The sequence below is a fragment of the Melospiza melodia genome, chromosome Z, assembly GCF_035770615.1.
Source record: "Melospiza melodia melodia isolate bMelMel2 chromosome Z, bMelMel2.pri, whole genome shotgun sequence".
NCBI classification, from domain to species: domain Eukaryota; kingdom Metazoa; phylum Chordata; class Aves; order Passeriformes; family Passerellidae; genus Melospiza; species Melospiza melodia.
In genome coordinates, this window is record NC_086226.1 from 25,938,365 (window position 1) to 25,962,939 (window position 24,575).

At 38.3% G+C, this 24,575-nt stretch overlaps 1 long non-coding RNA gene across 2 annotated transcripts; it reads right to left on the reverse strand.

The window, feature by feature from the left end:
* Positions 1–7,902: 7,902 nt before the first annotated feature.
* Positions 7,903–23,117, reverse strand: LOC134432501 (uncharacterized). 2 transcript variants are annotated; one of them, XR_010031359.1, is made up of 4 exons: positions 22,844–23,117; positions 22,690–22,737; positions 21,136–21,198; positions 7,903–7,986 (listed from the first exon to the last, which is right to left on the reverse strand). It is a non-coding gene; the product is annotated as an uncharacterized LOC134432501 (long non-coding RNA). The 2 variants fall into 2 exon arrangements; XR_010031358.1 differs by lacking the exon at positions 22,844–23,117 and having other exon boundaries at positions 22,690–22,837.
* Between the last annotated feature and the right edge of the window lie 1,458 nt (positions 23,118–24,575).

Genomic DNA, 24,575 nt, shown 5'->3' on the forward strand with positions numbered 1-24,575 from the left:
CTGAAAAGCAGCACACACCAAGTGACATACAGGGTGAAAGCTTTAAACCCACAACTTAAAACACCAAATCAGAGCCCTCAGAGCAGGATTTGAGTTAAGCTGCTCTGAAATGTTACAAATTGATTGGTGAGATCAAGCTAAGGCACCCAGGCAGCATCAGGAATGACAAGATAGAAATGAATACACAAAGAGCATGAGCATCCTTTTCTGACTATTTTTCTCCCCAGGCAGCGCTGATTTTGCAGTTACTCTGCTTCCTGAGATAATTTACACCAGCCTACACAGCACTTTGTGCTCTGGCCATACCCTGACAGACAGATGGTAGTTCTGGATGCACTTACAAAATAGTTCAGATGGGTAGGTGTAGGCCAGCAGGATTGTCACTGTGCTAGTAGGATACCTGAAGATTCTGGGTTATGTTTACATACCAGTTGAACTATAAATGCAGGATGTATTTTCTTCTTTTTTTTCTTTTTTTTTTTTTTTTCTTCTTTCTTTCTTTTTATTTTCCCCTGAAGCATAAGCAGGTAGCATTTGAATATCCAAATACAGGCTCTTTCTTCAGGGTGATACAAACTGCAGTGTGTCTGCTCTGTAATACCATGTTCCCCTACTTAGTCCAGGACTAGGACACAGGCTCTGAGTGTGGGGGCCACTGTCTCAAATTTGCCAGGCATGTCTCTGGGCAGAAAAATGCTAGAGTCTCAAGATGCAAGCTGGGATACGCCTGCACCCTACCCCTGGCACCACTGGCCAAGACTGTCTTGTCCTGCTATGTTTTTTTCGGGGGGGGGGTGATACCAGCCTGCCACTTCTCTGGCAGCTCCTCACTCACAAAATTTCATGGGGAAAAAAACCCCATTAACAACTGTCTCATAAAGCCAGGGTTTATTCCTGCTTGTTTTCAACAGGGCATTTCACAGGTCTGTATCTGTGAAGGAAAATAGCAGTTCCAAACTGGAATGTGACACTTGTGTTTTCTCTCTGCGAACCTTGCACCTCTGGAGTTCCAGTTCAGACAGGCTCCAGACAGGCTCAAGTTCTGATTTTCTTATTTCTCCTTAATTGCTAGCTGTATTTCTCTCCATGTTTATTTCTTTTTTCCCTCCTTTTTCCTCCTCCTGGTCTTTGTTTTCTCTGCAGTAGAATGTAAGTTACCCATGTTTTCATGGCTGCAGCAGCAAAGCCCAAAGCTCCTGCATTTCTCCTCTTACTTCACCAGAGCTCAAGATGAACCTTAGTGCACACGGATGTGAAGGGCCACAAAAAGGGGTCTTTAGCTTTAGCACATAGATCATGGGCTATTGCTTACACCATTACCTCACTTGGTTTGCTCATGTTATACTCATGTTCTTTTTTACACTCACAAGAACACAATGCTGATGAGACAGATCTGGGTTCATTCCATTCTATTTAAATTTTCTTCCTCTGTTTGAACTTCTTATGTAGAATATTAATTTTATTTTTTATCTTTTGTAATATGGTAGCACAGCTTTAACACTAGAAATGTAATTAGAGTCTGGCACTAAAGTACTATCGACTGAATTTTTTTATGATTGTTTCCATATGTTTTATATGCTTGCAGACAGAATTTAGCTAACTTCCAATGAATAAAATTTTTAATACGAATCAGATTTTTTAATACACATCCTCAGGATGCTGTTAGTGGCACAAACTCTTAAGTGTAATGATTAATGTATTCAGCATTTGGTAATTAATGATGGAGCTTTTTTAATATTGGAATTTAATTGATAACACATAACATTATGGCCTACTCTTCATTTAAAATATGATGCTCAATGGTAAAAAACAGTTAGTTCCTAATCAGTGATTTTGTCAGTGTAGCTTAAAATGCTTTATGAAAGCAAGGATTCAATACTATTTCTATATTTCAGAATTCAGGGTTTTATTTTTTGCTTGATTTGCTGAGGGACAAATACTGATTTGCTAGATTCTCCATGATATGTTATAAAAAGGTCTGAAGTTGGAATCAGTGTTTCCTGATCAATTTGTTTGACCATAATGATTTCAAAATACTCCACTAGTCTATTTCAGAAATTATTATTTAATGAGGTAGGTAAAAAAGTAGCTGGTCATGGTGTTCTGCAACAACTGACTGTGAGACATGTACACTGTGCTTTTCCCCCCAATAATTCCATTTATATAATTTTATACTTCATCCCAAATGTGAAAATACATGTATTCAATCTGAGGGGCATTCTTTAAAATGGCCATATGATTTTTTCTTTTTTAATGCCTAATAACTATAACTTTTTTCCTTTTTTTAAAGCCTTATGAATCTGATATTATGTGTATACCACAGCCACTATTGCAGATGCAGAAGTGTATGCCATCTGTGCTTATTCTGCAAGCTTCTATTAATCACAGTGTTTATTATATAATCTTTGTCTCTACTATATCTATACTATTATGAAACCAATATATGCTCTAAATCTCATCTCAGTGTGTGTTACTTTTCCAACAATTAAAAAAAAATAAGAACTGTGTTTAAGAGAGGACTGTATCAACACTATTTTAAACCAAATTACCACACAAGGGAAATAATCTTTTAATTCAGTTTTCCAGAAGTAGAAAATGAAACATATTGTATTTGCCATGCACAGCCCCAGAGTGTCCTCCTGGGGCTACTAAAAAATGGCATTGAGTGTCACATCTGACCCAGCCACTCAGCAGTGTGGGAAGCCACTGCCATTGTCCAGCAAGCTATCATTTCCCAGATCCAGGTCTGGCATTTAAGTTATCTTGATAGCTATTGTTTAGCAAGTAACAAAAGGAATTACCTTTTACTTCACCAGATATTCCTGAAACAAACCTCAGGATTCAGGAAAAGAACAGGTGAAAACAATTGGTAACAGGAACCTTGCCCTTATTGTAATAAGGAAAGAGACACATCACAGCTACCCTTAGAGCTTGCATATTTATTGAACAAATCCTACTAAAATAGCTAAAATACATTGGGTACTTGCATTATTAAAGATCACATTGTTACAAAAGCCTGCATTTTCAGCAGTACACAACTGCAACTATACATAAATGCCACAACTGCTGAATATTACTTCTTGCTCTATGTACAGCACAGCAGACATATCTATTCTATTGGAAAATAAAGTGAGTGCACAAGGAAAGGGATACAGAAGGTAGGGAAAGGAAAGAAATCTAGAAGTGCAGTGCATGCATTGGTATTTAACAGTCAGAAGCTAAGACAGTTCAGAACAAGGCCTGCCCTGTAAAAGGAATAGCTAAAAGACAGAATCATATAAAAAATTAAGGTGGGCTTTCAGACTGTGTCTAACACAACAACACTCCATGAGTAGATGATACTGCTTAGTTTTGTGGTTTGAGTTATTTTGTATTTATAGTAGTTTGGGAGCAAGAACAAAAATGTAAATTCCACATGTTGACAGTACTGTGGAAATGTACTCTTTCCCCTTTAGGACTTCTCTTCCCAGAAATTTGCTGTATTTTTCTTACTATATCCCCTAGTTTATGGATTTGAAGAGGACATTAAAACTTGTCCCTTCTTTAAAAAAGGCTTGTAAGAAAAAAAGACAAAAATCAAGAGATTTTGAGAAGTTGGTGGAAAATTATTGCTCATCTTTCTCCATAAGGTGGTTAGGAGTCAGAAGGGAGATTTTATGAAAATTACAGTTTTGTGATTGCTCCCACTATAACTGCATGTTTGTGAGTGGACACTGATAGGGAATCAGTTCCTCACTTGTACACTATAAGTAGTTACTCACCTACAGCACTGAATAAGAAAGCCACACTGAAGACACAAGTAAACAAGTCAGTCCAGTCTAAAGAACAACATTCAGAAAAACAAAGTACCAACACCCTCTCAGAACATGGAAATAAAAAATAACTCCATCAGAGCTACCTTGCCAAGGAGCATATTTAAAGTCCAAAATAGCACCATTCATCAGTGTCTCAAATCCCGTGGCAGCATCACGATCACTTACCACAAGGAAACCATGAGTTTCATACTACTTCTATACATCAAAAGAGTACATGGATAAAATATAGATATACAGACAATCGATGAAAATAAACTACTAGGCTTGTTACATCTACATGAAAAAAAAGAGGGACTCTCAGCCTCTGCAAGAAGCAGTTTGGGTTGGTGGAAATGGAGAGAGTGGTTTACCGGTTGTGTGTGAGCTGTGGAGTTTGAGTAGTGAAAGACATTGCTGTGGTAGAACCAGGCCTGAGGGCCCACCTGTAATGTTTGTAAACATGGATTCACAGTGTGAAATTCTGAGAGCTTTCGCTTGAGTTAGAATGTTAAAAACTAGTTTTTATGGTACACGTTTGTCCACTGTTATTCTCTAAAGCAAGGCTCAGAGTCCCATAGTTTCTTCTTACACTTGATGATTTACACAGAAACAATTTCCAATATATGACACCATGACCTCATCAAACCCATACATCATATGTAATACGAATGGAGAAATTATGTTTAAAAAGAGTAGAGGTAATTGATTTTGGTGAAATGTTGTCCATAGCCACTTGCTGGAGCCAGGCGCACCCCCTCCACCTCACTTTTCTTGCGATTCACTTCCTTTGAGATGGGGAGATTTCCCTGTGGAGAGGAAAAAGTGATATTAGCTGTGCTTTGTTTGGTGGCATGCTCCCTTCTCTCATCCTAAAGTCTCCCTAGTTCCCTAGCTTTAGTTCAGCTACTAAACATGACTGAAGCACCTGATGCCACAGAGAACAAAGGGATGTTTGAAAACCAGGAAGTTCTTGCAGCGTCTGAGAAAAACATTTCACGTGGGCATGAATGAATGTGTCCTAGCAGCAAAAAATGAAGAAGATCCAACATGAAAGTACATTTTATTTATGAAATATCATCTTAATATTATGAGAACTTTTTCCAGGTTAGACCTCTCATTTTTAAAAAACTTTACTAATTAAGCAACCAACATACACTACTAAGTCACTTCTCTATAATAATCCACCAGAAAGAGCACACTAAAAAAACTGCAGTGTTTTCTTGTTCTGAGCAGGTAAGGAAGTGGTGTGCCATATGAACCAGCTGCATCAGATCTTTGTAACCACACATTTTAATAGAGTCTATTTAGCAAAGTTTTTAAACAGCATTTAAAAATATGCTTCATTTTAAGCCTCAGAATGAAGTCTAAAGGCTAAGAACATGCCTAAAGTACTTCGCTGATTATATGTCACTATGGGATCTGAAACAAAAATAATTTGTTTAGCTTAAGATAAAGAAAAAGAAAATCTATGGCTTTTGTGTTTAAGTGGTAAGAATAGTAAAGGTGTTTTATTGCTCATATTGTTTAGGATGTGTTTGTCACATAAGCTCAATATCTCTCTTTGTTTAAGAAATTAAAGTTTTCTTCTCCAAGTTCACTTTTTTTTCTGATGTGCATTTCTGAATTAGGAATTAAACACATGGCAGTTTCCCAATCATCAATAAAGGGCAATTTTCAGCAATTTTCCTTTCTTCAAACCCAGAATCTTCACTGGGATGTTCATACTTGCTACATTTACTTGTGCTGGGAATGAAGCCATCCCATGGCTCTTCCTCTCTTTATCGCAGTGTACAGGACAACTTTTGGTTTTAGGTAGATGAACTCCCCATGGAGTTCTGCACAACACAGGAGCAGTTTTCAGGCTGAGCACAGAGCAAAATCCCTTTCTGGAGACAGCTGGTAACCTGTTCCTTTGGGGCACCAAGAAATAGAGTAAAGGCGCAGAATTTGGTCAGTACATGCGCAGAAGGGTAAGGAGTTGTAACGTATATTTGCTAGACCAATATAGGTATTTTGCAAGAATTTCAAAATGAGAAAATAACATTTAAATTTTAGTGACTGCACAAATAGGTTTCCTCAAAGTACTCTAGAAAATTCCATCCTCATGATAATATTTTTAGTTATTTTTGTTTTGCTAAATTTGTTACTTGTATATCATTACAGGATACAAAGGGAAAACTAGAAACTTACACATGCAAACAGGCACACCACACAGACCAAAGGTCTGGGCAAATTTCCAAAAGCATTGTGTTGGGCAGTTCCTTTTCAGCTGTGAAAACAATCTCAGTCCTGAAATCCTGCCATACAATCATGAGATATGAAGTCCCATGTGACCCTTCTATGTCTGGAAATAAACCATCATTAAGAACTGAAGCCTTTTATGTTTGTTTGTTGCATGAAAATAAAGTTAAAAAAAAAACAAAAACAAAACCCCCCCACTTTTATCTCAAATAATAGTTATAAAAAATCTATGTATTTTACTTTATATTTTCAGAAGTTCAAGCTATTTAGCATTGAGTAGAAAAAAGCGCTCATCTAAAGGACTCAAAACTTTCTGCAGTTTTTTTCACCAATTTATCCTAATTAATTTTATAGTACAAATGAAAAAATTTCCAAATATGCACAGTTTCTGTTAAAGATGATTCTCTGCTGGAAGCTGGACTATGTGCAATCAATATTGAAATTGCTTTTGAATGTCAATTGTGAAATAAAATTTGGAGCTAGTTGTAAAAACTGGCTGTTGTCCTAGCACATGCCAAATATCTTCTGAAGAATTACATAAAGGCTAGGAAAAAAATTGTATTTTAAAAGGAGGAATCCAGTAACTTTAAAAGGGAAAAAGATTTATAATATGTTTTGGCTAGTTGAGAAACCATTATCCTTTCTGAGAACATTTTATTTTAAACTATGTACAGCCTAAACCCACAGCTATTCATAAATCCAATATAATGCAGCTTTGTTGCTATGCTGCACATACTGCACAGTTTCATTCCTGTGCTTTAGGAGAAACTTTGTTTAATGATGAATGACAACTTACTGAAAGCTTCTAACTTAACATTTTGAATAAAAATCATCTAGTTAAGACATAGCTGATTCACAAAATTAGCAAATTCATTTGATGTAAGATTGACCCTACAGAGCACATTAATCAGGCTCTGGCACTGGTACCAGCCTTCTCAGCTGAACTTCTGGAATACTGTGAATGCTAAGAATCACAGTACTGCCATTAATGCTAGTTTAAAGACTGGCAGGCTGGCACATGAGGCTGCAAATACCCCACCTATAAAATTTAGAAGTTCCCTTGTAGAGGAAAAAGAGTAGAGGAAAATATAGTGTTATCCATATGGAACAATAGCAGAGTTTTGTTAACAATGAGCAGAAGCCTAGTTATTAACTGAAACTTAATCAAAACAATTTTCCATGTGTTCTCTTCTTATGGTTCTGCATAATCTTTATCTTTCACTACTGAAATTTCATGTCCAGTTCCATTTTTAAACCAGTAATAGTAACAGAATAAAATCTTATTAATGCTGTCTGATGAGCCACATCTTCTGCCTTTGTATGTGGTACTTCTTGTCAAACTCAGATGAAAATTTTCAGGCTTGTATGCTTGTTACTCAAGCCAGGTAATCCACAAGCAAGATGCTTAATAAAAGATAAGCAACACCACCCAGTTCCTCCTGCTGCATTATCATTGACTTTTTCATCTGCATTGCTAGGAAAGCATTGCCAAAATAAAGCATTCAAAACTCAGATGTCAAGCTTGTAAAATCAAGAGACAAGCTTAAGAAATATGAGCCTTTGAAAATGTTTAGTATGTTTTCCTTCTGGTGTGCAGCCAACAAGAGTCCATGTTTTCTGCAAGCCTGAAGGCTAAAAACATAATTATAAAATGAAAACCGAGCTCTTCAGGTAACTGCATGGTGCAAGGGGCCAAGGCTTTAGGAAAAACAGAGCAACATGAGACTCGTGATGAAATCAGGAGTGCTGGCTACTTTCTTCAAGTGGTTGTAAAATAAAATCCATTGAACTTTCCATTTTAATTTTTTTCCCCAAAAACTTTCATCTTAGCAAACTATTTCTTATATGAAAGAAATGACATAAATAACTTTACCTTTGGAAATCCCCCATCCCCACGGCTGGTTGGATAGATCATCTGGCTCATCCAAATCATTGAACCTGCCTGATAAACCTGTAGTGACATAAATATATACAAGATCTTACTAACAAAGAGAGATTCATTAAATGCAGTGGTGTTCATGTGACAGACCATGTCACTAAAACAAGTCTAATGTCAGTACAGCTTGGCCCAGGGTGTTTAATATTTAGTACATATATTTTGTACCCATGACAACATCTGTCTCTAGAGCATTCCAACTACATTGTTTTATGTTTGCCCACATTCAACAGATACTTTAAAAAAATAATTAAAAGAGTATAGAATGTATTTTTTAAAATATCTTTAATAAATTCTTTATAGAGAATGTCTGTACTAATGAACTTGCTGAGGATATTGTAAGAAAACCTGTCCATTCCCTTTTCCACAGGTTACTGGCAAAGGGCTGCTTAATGAAGTTCATTATCTTTGCTGATGACTGTAGGTGACAAGAGCACCACACCTTTGATATCCTTTCACAATGACTGGTAAACTAGAATGCATAACTTGAAAAAGTTAGAATTCCGTGTTAGCTCCCTGCATTTTCCACATTAAAGAAATTCCAATCCATTGTAAAACACATACAATAAAGTAGCTGGCAGCATGTTTCAACAGTTAAGGTGCCGTCCTACAAGGTGCTGTCCACAGGAAAATTTTTCAATGTAAAATGGGCAAGATCCAAAGCTGGGCACTGACTACAGTAGAGGTTAAAGTGAACAAATAACAAGATGAATATCTCAGGCTCAAGATGATCTTCATCTTCAAGATGAAAATCAGAATATCTCTTCATCTCAGTCTCAAAAACACCAAGTTTTCAGGTACAAGTTACATACAATGCTGAAATTCTTAAATTTATTTTCTTGCTGGGTCATTCTCCTGGGCTCTTGGAGTTGGGAGAATTGAATTCTTTCTGCATGATGCCAGCATGTCAAACTATCAGTGTTTTGAGCTAGCCATTATAAATTACACCATTCAGATTTCTTTCCACTTTGGCAATCAAAATTTCATAGTCAGTTAAGTAAGTGCTGGGCCAGTTTTACCCATTTTCTTGCTCCTGTGCATATATTGAAACATGAGAAAAGTTTTCATTCCTGGGGAGGTGCATGTTGACAATTAGCTGTCACAACTGCACTAGTTCTATCCTGGAGAAAATATTGGAAGAGTATTTAAATCCTCTTCCCAATAGAAAATACTGAACTCTTCTATAATGCAGAGGAGAAAAATACAGGGGAGAGAAATTTAAAACACAAAACTCAAGGCAGTGCCTGCTTTATACATTCTCCTGTGCTTTTCTGCAGTACAAACAGTACTTTCTACGGATTAAAGCAACAGATTTTTTTCATATCTGATGTCTCAGACAAGTCAGTTCAGCTCTCTGGGTGTGTTTGACATAAAATAACCAATGTGTGGCACAGGGCACTCTGTGAATTCAGTTAATGCTCACTCTGAATATTTGAACACTTGTATGAAAGATATCAAGTAACCTCTGAGCTTTTCTGTCGCTATTTATAATCACTTGTTATTCATTCTGCAATTATGTCTTGATTTTATTGTGTAGTCATACTTTCTGTGGTGGGAAATAGCAGTAGGAGTTCAGCTCTACCGCAGGACATGCTGTTCACACCAGCAAAGTATACAAAATGCATATGGGAGGATCACATAAGCATCAGAATGCTGAATTAGTCATTATCATGAATACAAACTTGTATATTTTCCATGGAGTCTGAGATGTATTTAGGTTAGACTATGGGCTGTGTTATCCCTACTAACAACCTAATAGGAATAAAATAAGCACCAGAAGTTAGATGAAAAAGAAAGGATTCTTTAAATTAAATTCATAAAAACTTGGAGGAGTTGCAGTGGGTGGATTTTGGGAATGAGGCAGCAGGGAAAAGGTGTAAAGTGTAAGATGAGCTCGCAACTACGCTCCAGGGTTTAAAAAAAACAAACCCCAAAACCTATCACCTGCAGAATACCCCACATAATCCCCAAACAATCTTTCATAGTAATTCTCTGTTAAAAAAAAAAATCAATAATATCCTTTTTTCTTCTTCAAAAACAAATACTGTGGCCCATATTGGTAGATAATAATCACATGGACCTATTTCATATGAAGTTACTGTTCTGCTAGGACTGTACCAGAGCCCTGAATGGACAAAGGACATTGGGAGCAATGCTGAAAGGCTGGAGAATCATGGCTTGGAATCCGACCAAGTGGAGGAAGATTCTGGAATGCAAAAAAAGGATGCTGGTGTAGAGAAGTCCACTTTAGATTTACTGTAATTCACCAGAAGGAGAAAAAGAAAAAAGATATAAAACAAACCATGACATCTTGCTGTGCTTTATAAATGCAGAAGCTACTTAGAAGTTCAAATATACTGAAAACTAGGCTATTAGAAAAACACATAGAACATTAATTCAGTTACAGCAGCTCGAAAGTACTGATATAAATGTTGCAAGATGAGCTATGAGAGAGGAAAGCAATGCTCCATTACAGAGTAGTATGCAAAGGTTACAACATTCCAGCTGTTAGCATGAAGCAAACACTTCTAAATAAATGCTTCCATTGAAACGCACCAAATTTTCATTTCTTAGTACTTCCTGTGTGAATGTTATGCAAGCGCAGGCTTGGCTTAAATAACCAAAGTATCAGGACTCAAAATGGAATTAGTGAGCTTTAGGGTGGATTGAAAAGTACAATTTCTGCAAGTCTGCATAATGCTGACTCACACTGATAGCCTCACTGTTTGATCCTCATTAGCCAGACAGTCAAGCCAGGAAGCTTCATCCATGAACCATCAGATGTGGGAAGAGCTACCTGAGACACAACAACATGCAATTCTGCCTTAAACATTGAGGCCAGTTTGAAAACTGGGAATTATGGGTTGTCTATGTGTTCAATTTTGTAGCCTCCAGTCTCCTGAAAAGATACAAATAATGCATTTTAATACTACAGAAGAGCAAAAGTGGAGGCAAATAAATGCCTAGTCTGTTTACCAGGTCTCTCAGAAGTACTGATAGTTTTTTGGGTTGTTTCAACTTGGGTTTTTTAAAACCAGGAAGGTTAAAAACCAGCAGAGTCCATTTTAGTCCTTTGGCCAACAGACTGAGAAACTCTTTTGCTCTTGCTCTGTTTTACCAACATTTCAAAATTCTAATTCCTGGATTTTTTTCCATTTTAAGCTATGCTTTCTTAAAGAACAGTGGTAAGGGAGTACAGTCTTTTGCCAAGCCTTAAAACAGATACATAAAATAATTTGAACAGAGCTGAACTTAACATACACTAAAAGTCACATCAAAATGCTAAAATTGATTTGGTACCCACTCTTCATTCCTATTCACTAAGAGCATCTTTCAAACATTCACATAAATTGATCAACAGCAAAAAACCCCAGATTTATGGCATGTTAACTTACTAAAATGAGTATACTCCTGTTAAGCATTCCCGAAGTTTTTATAGTTAAGAAAAAATTGAGAAAACCCTTGTAATTATTTTTTCTAATTTTTTTTCTCCTTTTTTCCCCCATGTGAACCTCAACTGAATTCTTGCAATCAAGTCTTATTCAGGATGTAAAGTGGTATTCAACTGCACTCTTGATTTCTTAACTAAAAGTTAATTGAAGAGCAACTGCTCTGAGGAAATCAGCAACCACCTTTTAGAGAAGCTTCAGGTAACCTCATTGTCTTATAAACCAATTGTGAGACAGGGGGAAGTGAAAACAAAAAGGAAATGATGACAAGTGCTGTAGATCCTAATTCCAAATAAAAAGTGACCATGTCCAATAATGCTGCCTAGGAAAGGAAAAAAAAAAGAAAAATATTTACTATATGGATTAGCAGTGTAATAGCAAACACAGATGGCCACATGCTGAGGAACATAGGAGTGGAATGATAGGAGGTATGTGGGAAAAAGAAGGAAAGAAAGAGGTATGCATGTTCTCTCTGCAGCAGTGAGCAGCTGTGAGGACTGAGTGCCCTCTGCGCCTAATCCAGAACAGAGAAAAGGGAGAGAGGCCACCCTCCTCCTGAGAGTGGGCTGCATAAGCAAAAAGAAGCACTGCTTCTCATTTCTGTACCCACATTTCCTTAAAATTTCTTAGTTACCAGCTAGTTTGAGCTGTAGATGTATGTTTCACAGCACATCCTACCATGTACTTTTTAATTCCCCCAAATGACTCCCACTGCAGTAAAACATTTTCTTTCTAACCAACATCCAACAATCACAATCCAAATGCATACACAATCTTACTGCACCACTACTCAAACACTAAATAAATAATTTTGTGAATGAAAACCTCACTAAGTCTTTTTTAAACCAAACTGGAGGGAAAGCTTGTGCTAGGATCAAAGCTTTTGCCTCAGTGCAAGGGATAAACTAATGCTCCCATCCTCAGCAATTTATTTTTAAGACTATGAGGGAAACATTATGAAAGTACAAAATACAAATATCTGCTGTGTTCCTAACCTAGCACACAGGATTTAATAAATACAGCAACTGTCTGCTGCATGGTTGCTGCTTTTGGAGAGTTTAGTTGGACACAAGTATTCTATCAGTCAAAGCTTTTATTTTCTAGACCTTCTGGAGAGGGCTAGGACAAAGCTACATCAAGAGTACTCATCATTAGTCCTTATTTCAGTGAGTCCTTAAAGTTTTGATGAGCCTTTGTTATGTTTAAGAAGCTGTACTCATGATGAAATGGGAGGCTGCTGTTGTGATAGCCTGATTCTGTAACAGGCTCACTGAGGAAGATTTCCCTACAGAAACAGCAGAAACCAAACCTGCCCAAGTTAAAGTGCAACTTCATTACCTTAGCTTAATAATTTTAAAATGCTGTGAATGTGTGATTTAGCAGATGTGAGGCTTAACAATTTTGTGAACTTGTTTGCATTTTTGAGTATCTCTGCACCACGAGTCTGAGCCTCTGCCTGAGATGCAGCGACAGTCATCCCAAATAACCTGACTTCATGATTTCAGTATCCTGTCAGGGCAGCAGATTTTTTGTCATTCCTGGTTTTCACATCAGTGCCATGATTATCAAAAGAAAAATAAAAAAAAACAGTGGGGAAAATCAATAATTTACATTTATTTCGCTTGGGTTAGTTCCACAAAGTAAAGGTTAGATAAATGGTTTGAGAGAACTGACCAAGAGTTACATCATGATTCTGCAGCTGGGATTGCTCCAAGTAGCACACCTCTGTGAGAATTTATCTGCCATTGCAATGATAATTAATACTTGGCAGTATATCAGCAGAACATGGTAAGACAGCTGTACACCTGAATTTGCCTTTGACTTCTCTACATCAGCATCTTTTGATGTCTTTGCCTTTTCTTGGGGAAGATATTACTGCTGCTTTTTATTCCTCCCCATCTGATGACTCAAACTCACAACCACATAGAGATGAAAAGGCCTAAATGAGACAAGTATGCTTTTCCTTGCATCCCCCTCTCCACACTGCAAATGAATTACAAAGTTTATTTATTAGGTATTTGATGATTTTTGTAGTCCTTTTGCATCTCTTCTGCAATTTCTGTAAATTTCACAGAAGAGGATGTCATTTGCTCCTTCCCTACACAGCATAAGGAATTGACCTTGAAAAGCTTCTCCTATAAACCCCTTGTCATCTGTTGTTTCCTTTATTGTTCTTGAGGTTACACTGAAGCATCTCCTCCCATGCAGTCTCCTATCCTGGCTTATCTGCATCAGCTTCTTCAAGGGACTCATTCCTGTCCTCATCCATATACAGGCTGCATGTTTTATATGTGTATTTTAAAATAAGACTTCTGCACACTTCTTTATCCAGTAAGAACCCCTCTACAGAAACTTTAGCTGTATTCTAACATAGGTGATTGAATGAGGTTAGTTCTAGTAAACACTTCCCAACTTTCCCTGGGGAGGAATCCACTCCACACCACCTGAATGTGATGCATTTTTTAGGAATAAATTTTTAGGAATAAATTTTCACTTTTCTGCACCAGTAAGGATCAATCAATCCTACTTGGGTGCTACAAGTGTCATGCTGCTTTTTTACTTCGTTAATGCAAAAAAAATTGCAAAACATTGTTAATATTTACCATGCATACAAAGACTAGGAGAAAAAAAATTAAGCAGTAACAAGTAATAAGTAATAAGTGAACACAGTCATAAATGCTCCTCCAACTTCTTACTGAATTAATGAATTTTACTAAGAGTAAACTATTACCAGAGTACTGCACTCCTTGAAAGGGAAAGAATATATTTATTTCAGAAAAAATAAAAAAACAAATGCATGCTATGTGGAAAGTTCCATCAAGTAATAAAATGGCTGCAAATTACTTTGTTCCTCCAGTAAATTTCTATGTTCTCCAAAACTGCAAAACATCAGAGAAATCAAAATAAGCAAATCAGCCATCCAGAAAATCTAACTCAGAACCCAGTACAACCCCAGTACAATATATTTATTTTGTTTGCCTCTGTACCACAGTAATTTTTTTGTTTTACTTAACATGCAACATACAGAAAAACAACAACAACAAGGCTGAGAATTGAAATAATACTCTAGCTCTCAGTTAATTACAGAGTAGTTTGTAATTTGCTCTTCAAGTGCAATGATGTAGAGGTTAATTAGTAACTATTTGCACCTACATCTAATAGTAACTGCAGAACAAGATGCATAAGCAAGTCTTTTGTTACAAACTGAGGTGGATGCACAACAAAAATTCTGACCCAAAGGATGCATAGTACTTTTTCAGTAGTTTCATACATATCATAGACAAATTACTTGAGCGACATAGGAAGAAGAAAAGGAGCATGGTCAGAGGCTGACCAAAGAGTCTATTTAGTCCAATGTCCTCACTTTATCAAGTTTTGATCTTAAGGGGAAATCCAGCAAGAACAGCGGCCTGTAGTGAACTGTTAAGAATAGGGACAGAGATAGACCAGAATAATACCTCTCCTGTGTGCCGTCCCAAACCTGACCCTCCACTCTTGGGGTACACAAAATGGATACATCAAGCAGTCTCCCAAAATAAGTGTTTATTTCTTAAAATTTCCTATATGTTTTCTAAATAATGCCCTGAATGCTGTAACTTACCAAAGGCTCAAGCGACTGCTTTGGACTGCAAGAGCTTTTCTCCCAAATACCAAAAAGATGAGCAGAAATCCAACCAGGGATGCAGTTCCCCAAGTGCAGAGCCCTTCTTTCCCCTCAGGAGGTGCCAGCCCCTTGCCCAAGTAGCATTTTGCAGGCAAGTATTGAAAAGCCCCAGCCATACTCTTGGAAATAGGAGAGAGAACAACGTTGTAGAGCCAGTCCTCGCTTACCTCATTAAAAGAGGGGTAATGAGGGCATCTGATTGTTAACAAGCGCTTGAAAGCACTGTGGTACATTTACCTGAAGCCTCCCTATTACCAGCCTCTACTGGACAGACAGTAATGCAGCTAAGTGCTACTCCAGACATAAAAGCACAAAATGTATCATGGATGTTCTGGAGGCTAAAAGTAATAAAAAATCTGTGGGTTCTGGGACTCATCTCAGGAGCTGTGTAAACTCATACTCTATTGTGATGGAGATTTATCACAGATACACAGTCATTTTAAAGCAAAGAAGAGGATTTGCTCCTCTCTAACCTGACCTTTCTGAGGTAGCTATGAGGAGTCAATGTGTGCCTTCTAAACATCAGTGCTGGAAGAGGCCAGGGGTTCTTTCTGATAATGTGTGTATTAAGCCAAGGCTTTTACCACCTCCAGCGAGGACACACAGATTTCTTAGAACTTTTTTTAACTTGCTCCCACCTAAGTATGCCAAGCCAGTAGAGATAATTAGGTTACTGTTTACAAAATTATTCCAGAGACACTTCTTCCTGCAGGATAAGAAAATCCTATTTATTCTGAGGGTGGGTTGTTTTTACTTGTTTGTTTGTTCATTTTGATGCAGTATTTACAAAAGGAAACATCAGGAATCCTCCCAGCAACAGGTACACAAGGATTCATTCAGTACTGCTACTATGAATTTGCCAGACCAGAAGTCCAAACAGAATTGCATGTAACACTCAAACAGTGATTCATACTATCATTCTACATTAAACATTTGGAAATAATAGCTTTTTCACCTTTGAAGATTGTGCCCTCAATTAATATGGTTTAATGAGGTGAATAGATATTTGAAATAAAACCAAAATACAGATAGATAAAACTATTTTATTAAAATACTCTGTCCCTGTCAATGATGCCAGCTGAATTATGCATATAAAATTGTTCTAGAACTATTAAGTGTCCTCCTTTCCCCATCTCTTCAGCATATACAAGGATCAGAATTCAGTTATGAAGCAGCAGTATAGCAAAGTCAGAAAAAAAGTAAAAATATTGTTAGTGATGGCATTAGATCCCAAGCCTTAAAAAACCAATGTTATATCTATAGTGTTATTAGATGTATATTCTTATTTCTGATTCTCTGAAATTTCAGCCTTTGATAAAAAAATTATAAAGATTTTCCCTGGACTTAGTATTACATAAGCCTCCCATTCCATGTGTCAACACAGTTTGGTTCAGATAGAGTATGCTGGGGCAAAGTAGCAAAATTATAGCATCCAGAGCATGTTTCTGACTGAGTAGAAACACGTATATAAAAAGCTTTTGTCTTTTCATGTGCATATGAGCTCTACCATTGAAATATCCACAGTATCTATAGCTTTGTGCAAAAATTGTTTTTTTTAAAAACTCGCCTTTTCTATCCATAATAAAGGTTTGTTTTTTGCTCAGCTGAACAGGTGGCTTGACAGAAGTATTGCAGAAACTGGTTTGTATTTCTGCTTACAAACTTTGAAAGCTGGAAAACCATTAATTCTCCCTGAGTTTTCAGCAATCAAATAGCACTGTGCAAGCTATACACAATATATAGCATGTGCATTACATAAGCAAAATAAAAAAGCACAATATAAGTGTTCAGATGGCCAAAACTATTCAGCTTTCATCCCTCAGAATAAATTCTCTTGACCAAATTATGGCCATGCTATATGTGAGCAGAAGGGGGTCAGACAGTCCTGCAGGTTCTGTGTGGCTCTGACTTACCATAAAGGAGACTCCAATTCCAGTTCCAGTACCAGGCTTGGTAATAATCAACCAGGTATGAGTTTTCTCATGCCAGACCAAGAGCTGCTTTTGTCCAATGTGCATCTAGTAATAGGCTGGGCATAATGCCTCATTTCATCACCTTGCTCTTTTTTTTTCTTTTTGCATTTTTTTTCCTTTTTTTTTTTTTTTTTTTTAATTTTCCTCAGAGCATATAAAAGCTTCCAAATAATGCCTGCCTCTGCCAGACCAATTCTAGACTCCATTCTCCACAAATAATCCTAAAATTATGAAAAGCTGTTCCAGCCCAGGGGCACAGAAAATTACAGAATGTTTAAAGACACCTGCATGTAACTCCCTGGAAAGAGGTTAGTTAAACTCGTATGAAATTTTAAACGCTAAATTTTCTTCAGAAATATCTTCACCTAATGTAAATGATATTATAAATTTCTCTACAAACTAGAAGAAGAAAACCCACACAAACAAAAAACTAAATGGGATGGTGATTCTTTTCTCTTCAACCAAATGCAGGCTGTCTTTTCTTTCCTTCTAACTTAAAAAAGAAGGGCTTTTCTCCAAACTGTTCTCACCCCTAAAGGTCATCATCCCTTATTTCCCTTTTCCTCCAAGTAAGACTATAAAATGCAGGGAATGTAAATGACAAAATATGAGATAATAACCTCAGAAGTGATACAGTTCAGGCAAGGATGCAGGACAGGAAGCATTCAGCCCAAGTGACCTACTTCCAGAGCATTTCTGCTCTGCGATGACACAGCTATACTGTACAACAGCCAGCCCAGAGACTCCCCACCAGCCAGAAATGCTGACAAGAAAGCCATCTCATTGTGGTAAGTCAGGAGAAAATTTATGATTGGCTCTACATTATCTTCTGTTTACTTTCAGAAAAGTCAAAATTAAAGTCTTAAGGATCTGTTTACTGATATACACATTTATTAGCTTTGTTAGTTTAAATTCTTTAAGCACCATCACTGTGAGGCCCCAGAACTTAAAATCCACAAGAAGGAGAAAAGGACACACCTGAGTGCTTTGAAAGCAAATAAACGGACTACTTCTCTAACTGCCAAAAATGATGATCTGATTTCTTTATTTAAAAGCTAATATTTACCATAACAAAAACAAACAACACAAAACCCAACCCTTTCCTGGTTTTGGTAGGAGCCTTCTTTGAGATCACAAAAAACTGGAATTGGGACTTCCTTACTCCCACTCTTCTAACATGTTTTTTATTTAAATTATTAAATCACTTTCAATGATTGAAAGTGGCAGAAAAAAAATTTAAAACAAATTCCTTTTTTAAAATTCTTTTTTAGTTAGAAGTTTTTTCCCCCTTGTTAGCCAAAATTTTAGTTAATATTACATAAAATGTTAGTTTATATTTCATAACACTCAGCACTTGCCACAAAGGCAGTATATAGAAGTTCTAGCATTTCAAATTAAAAGACCACTTAAGTGACCCCAGGTTTTATACATTGTACATATATATAAAAGGTTCTTTCCTCCTTCAGGTAGACACTTAAAGGAAATGCATTATGCAGAAGTAAGGACAGATCTTCAAATGGCAAATGTTCTTGTGTAAAATGGCTTAAAATGACCATGAGTTAAAATTATAAGAATAATAGGAAGTGCACTCTTCTGCTTTTCTGTTCCTCTTAAAATTGAGGATATTAATATAAAACAGGTGCAAGAAAGAATGATTAATTAATCAGGTAATTCTTATTTCAAGTCCAGGAAAAGGAGAAGTAGCATTGAAAACTAATGTGTTAAATAACTTGCCTTTACTGTTTAAAATGTTTAGGAAACATTTTATGAGAAAAGAAAATTAAGAAAGTAAGAGGGCAAGACAGTGAAGTTAAACTAAGAACTCATTTGTTCTCACTGAACAAGTTTATTCTAGTCTTTTCAAATCTTACTTTAAGCTTGGCTAAATAATTAATGAACTTTCAGACTGGCAAAGGAATAAGAAGGCTATTTTCCCCCATTTTTAAACATCTATCTGAGTCTACTGAAACACAATAGCTAAATTTTAACTGACCAGTGAGAGCAGGGTAGAGCCTTTGCATATACTGTGATATCAAAACAAAGTAAGCACTTTCATCATGTATTTCAGTGTGTAGGAAGTGTTGATATGCAAAGAAGAATATTTCCTGTAAATTAGAATGGTTAGAGAGATACTCGCAGTTAATATGAGAAGAAATATGCCAAAGACAAGTGTGTCCAGTACTGCAAGGAAAGTATGTCACTGGTCTGACTTAGAATTACATTTGGTGTTAGTGTGCCAGAAGTGAAAAACAGGGGGGGAAAGGGTGGTGGTAGGAGAAGAGATTCTGCCAAGTATCACATCTTAAACATCCTTGCAAGTTGGGGTAAAACCTAATAGTACATTTTAATTTTTATCACAAAAAAGAAGGAGAACTTTTAAAAACAGCTAAATGAGGTCTGTATTTATGTTACACTGCAAAGTACACAATGGGACTAGACAGGTGGGTACGTTTTATTTTTTGCATTTGGATAGCTTTAAGTTGTATTTTATGTTCTGGCCCAGAGACTGGCTCTATAAAACTGACTACTACAGGAACCTTGCTAGATTTATAGAACCATCTGCTGGAAGATATCAGTGGCTATTTTATGCCTTACTAAACTTAAAATAATCTTTTGTTCCATAATAGGCACACATTGCACAGAGCAGCCTGCATAACATCTAAAATGTGGGCTGATTGTCACCTTGGTGTTGGTAGGAAAACAGTTGCCTTATCCAATATTCCACAGTTGTGTGAACAACATGTATTTTAGCATTATTTCTATTCACAGTTTAAGTGAATCATTTCCCTTTTAATTCCCCACCCCCATCTATTCACTTATACACAGATGAGCAAAGCACTTTGATGAAAGTAGGTTCCAGAATAGACTAAAACTCCAGAAATTTGCAAGTTTATTTTTGCAGATAGGAATGATAAAAACAAGGAGCCAAAAACAAAAACAAAGCCTTTATAACAGAGTACGTATTTGCTTATTTTAATAATTCTTTGATCATCACTCCTCCCCCATATCAAAACAATCCCAAAGAACCAGACAGGGATAATGTTAATGCAATTAGCCCAATCTTCATAAGAGTACGTCCCTCGGAACCTCACACTGGGAAAAAATATTATGTGCTAATGTATATCCTATGCAATGCTACTTAAAGCATTGCTCAATACTAATTAACATCAACACCATTTATCATTATTTTTTCCTGTAGCATCCAAAATGTATGACTTTTTTGCCAGTACATGTATTTAATTTATATATGATTCTGAGATAGCTGCATCCTCAACTAAGAAGGCTATAGGATGAAAAACTGTCTGAACAAAATCTGCCTACTTTGAGCACTTTTTCTGAAAAAATACAGTTACCTTTGTCCTCCTGAGTCTGAGACAGTCCTTCTCAGATAATACCATTTTTACATGCATATCCTTAAAATCAGGAGTTTGTCAGCAGTGGTATCTCAGAATATAAAAAATGGTCTTTAATCAATAAAAACAGAAACACAATTAGAACTGAAGGAAAGAGGTTGTTGCTCATTAAACACATTACAAACAAGTGCCTGTAAGTTCAGTCAGGTTTTAGGCCTAAACACTTTTTTCTAGAACAGATCTGTGTCACAAAGAATGGTGGTGTTTTCAGAAGGTTAACCTAATAAGAAAATTTAGGTTACACCTTATGAACTTCCCGGACAGACTAACATTAAATCTTTTTCACTTACAAAGTGCAATGACCTATTTTTTCTTTTTGGGAGAAGGTGTCAGTGTTGGCATTACTGGATATTGTTTTGTCTGCATGTGTTGCTACATGTGTTATGATGTGTATTTTTCACAATAACTTAAATATTTCTTGTTTCAATTAAATAAGCCTTACTGCACAGAGACAGATTTCAGATTTTTATTAAAAAATGCAAGAAAATAAAAGATCCAAAATAAGGAGCTTTTCAGATTACATCAGTTATTGTATGGCAAGTCCCCATAGCCTCAAAAACTGTCATATAAAGGTCCTATTTATAAATGAGTATTGGGAAGAGGGAAATAAGGTTTGTAATGATACAAAAAATTATTGATACTCTGCTAAAGCAACTAATTCTTACCATTTTTATGTTCTGTTAAGTCTTGGGATTGCAGTTTCTCTCAAGTAGCACAAGGAGAACAATCTGAAAACAATTTTAAAAAAATTAAAAATGAAAAAAAAAAGTAATTCCAACAGTCGCAATAGTTAAAAGGTTTTTCTTGCCAGCATAACAGTGGGTGAACCAAGCATAAGCTTCAGTGGTTAAGATTAAAGTCATGCAAATTATTCTAACCACACATATGCTTATATATCATGCATCTCTGCACTTCAGTGGTCTCTAGGCTTAAATATAGGACAAAGGAATCCCTGGTACCTGGATTTGCAGAACCCTATGCTATTCTTAGCACTGGGTATATTTCTGAAGAGCCCCATACGTAATGGTTAACACAAGTAAAAATCAGTCAAGAGGACAAAAACCTGTCAGTCTATGTTTACTGTAATTTGTGGTCCATTGTTCCCAGGCATACTACTAAGTGTGGGTTTTTGCAATCAAGGAACAAGTATAACACAATGTAACAGCCCAGAGAGTAGGTATTTTTGGAAATGGCACTGCATTACATAACCTCCAGTTTTCTCCCTCTCTCTATTCCACACACACCCCCTATTTTAAACAGGGAGAGAAAAAAAAAAAAAGAAGAGTAGGTCCTACCTCATTTACCTTAAATTATCACGGTCTTAATGGACTGAATTTGTAGCATATCTCCTTTATCAGCTTTCTTTATAGAAACAAAAATTAAAATTCTCTTCTATTGATTACATATTTCTTACCTATAGCATGTATGTACGAAATATAATTAGGAATGAGTCATATGTTTACACAAACACACACATACATATTGGATTTAAAACTGCAAATTCATATATCCATAAATATACACAGAAATGTTTGAAAAAAGAAAAAGTAGCATGTACATGTACAGCAAAACATGGTTTGTTTTGGCTTTGTTATTTTGTTGCCTTTTTTTTTTCTCAAAAGAACCACCCAAAATTTAACTGCTGCACATGCAAAAATGCAGAAGGCTGTTGCAAGAATGACTGCTTTCTAAAAATAAACCCCAGCAGCCTGAGAGGAATCCAGTGTCAGGGCGGAGAAGAGGGAGATTCGTTTTACAAGGGAGAAGAAAGGAGATGATAAACCTGTCCTAGAGCCTTGCACGCATGCTAACAAAGCCAAGTGCATTAGGTTCAAAAATATATTTTGGTGTTTGCGTAGTGCAAAACCCAGAAAAAGGAAAACATTTTAGAAAATCACTTCTCATCTCCCCTTGCATGTGTGCAGAAAAATCCTCAGCCTAGAAATCCAGCCTTAAAGCACAAAGACAAAGAGTTAGACACATACACTGCACGTTTTCTCATTTTCCTTTAAAAAGCCTGTTAGGAAATGTGCACCGAGAGGGGAAAGCCAAGCTGCAGCAAAGTCCGGCTAAGGACAAAAAGAAATCAAAAAGAAATTAAAAGAAACAGAGAAACACAGAGAGAAGAAAACAGAAAGGGGAGAAAGGGAGGGAGAGAGAGAGAAAGGGGATTAACTAAAAAAAATTAAATTCTGTGGATTGGAATTGTATATACTTACAGACAAAAGCCCCCGCTCCCTGCTCACTTTCTGTCCTTTCTACATGATCTGAAACACAAATGTGGATTACAAAAGGGCAGCATGCTACAGAAGGGAATTTATAGTTGGGGGAGTGGAGAGAGAGGGTAGGGGGTGTGGGTAAGAATGACTGCACCTCTTCCAAAGTGCAGCCTCGGAGAAAAAAAAAGAAAAAAGGGGTGGGGGTGGCTGGGGGAAAGTCTCTCTCTCTCTCTCTCCCCCCCGCCCCCCCTGCCGCCCGTTCCCTCTCTCGGGCTGGGTTTTGCTTGCCAGCGCTGGTTATATTGAACAATGAGCTAATTCTGATGGTAGCTGGCCAGCTGCCAGCTCCATCCCCCTTTTACACACACACACACACACGCACACACACACAGACACACACGCACAGGCACACACACTCTCCCTGCCCGCCCGCCTCCCCCCGCACGATGCTGCAGCGCCAGACTGCTTAGTCTGCAATAATCCGCAGCCCCGCGTTCCCCCCGCTGTCTGGGAGCCCCAGGGCAGCGCCCGCCCCGCTGCCGGCCGAGCCCGCCGGGGCAGCGCGGCTGCGGGGAGCGGGGCGATGCTGCGGGGAGCGGGGCGTGCTGGCTCCGGGCCGCGGGGATCCCGCACCCCTGGGCGGCGGCCAGCCCGGCCGGGCGGGGAGCGCGGCCAGCGCGCTGCGCAGCGCGGAGGGGCGGGCGGCGGGGAGGGGGGGCAGACGGAGCGCAGCCACGAACTGTAATAATAACCCTGCAAAGGGCATCTGAGGAGAAGGCAGGGAGGCGGAGGCAGCCGCCCGCCCGCCGCTTCGCATCGGCCGTGCCCGTCTGGGAGGGGAGAAGGCGGTGGGCGGGGAGGCCGCGGAGCGCCGGGAGCGGGCGGGCAGCGCGGGCCGGGGCCGCGGGCAGTGCCCGCAGCTGCGGGAGGGCGGGGCTGCCACCCGGGCTATCTCCGGGGCTATCTCCGGGGCCGTCACCGGGGCTGCCATCGAAGGGTCGCACCGCGCTTGCAGCAGCGGGGTCGCACCTTGAGGCAGAGCGTGCGCAACACTGCCAGGGACAGGCGACAGCGACAGACGAGCGACAGCGCGACACAAAGACTCTGCCAAGGCTCCCGCTGTGCGGGCACCGGGTAGAGGGTGCGGGGAAGGGACAGCAGATCCATGGAGGGACACAGGGCGGTGCGGTGCTCCACGGGGCCTCTCCCTCAAACGGTGTACAGGGGTATGCAGCCAAAAAATCTGAGGAACGCGTGGAAAGAAGCAGATTCCCTGTTACCCCGCAGCGTGTGAAGCTATCTTCCTCAAAGTTAATGCCATGGCAAGAGAGATTAAAATGGTATGAAGTTATTCGTGGTGCAGGCTAATAGAAGCTTTCTCTGTCAGGCCTAGGTTATAAGGAGCTAACCTTGTTTTTCAAACCCACCGGTATTTAACTCCCCATAAAACTGCACTGTTTTGTGGTCCATTTAGGATTTCCATTTTGTTGAGTGCAAGCAGTTGGCTAGCATGTCTCTGCCCCTTCCTGAGCAGCTACTACATGTCTGTGAATGCTTTGCAGGCCTGCCAGCTTCAGGAAAATTCAGCAGCTGGAAGGGAGAAACATGGGACATAAACAGGCCCTGATATTTAAACCCCTGGTAAGCTGTGGTAATAATTCTAAGTTTAGTGCATTAGGATCAGATCATTTGCCTTAAAAATACAGTTACTACTGCTCATGTCTGTTCAGCTGCCTACCTCCTCCACAGATTTCACCCATCAGCTGTTAAGACTGAAACACATCAGAGCTTGAATGTTTAAACTTTATCTGGAGAGAATGATTTAATTGTTGGCAGGAGGGAGGTTCTGAATAACAAATATGGGTCCGGTGCAGGTAGCAGGCCCT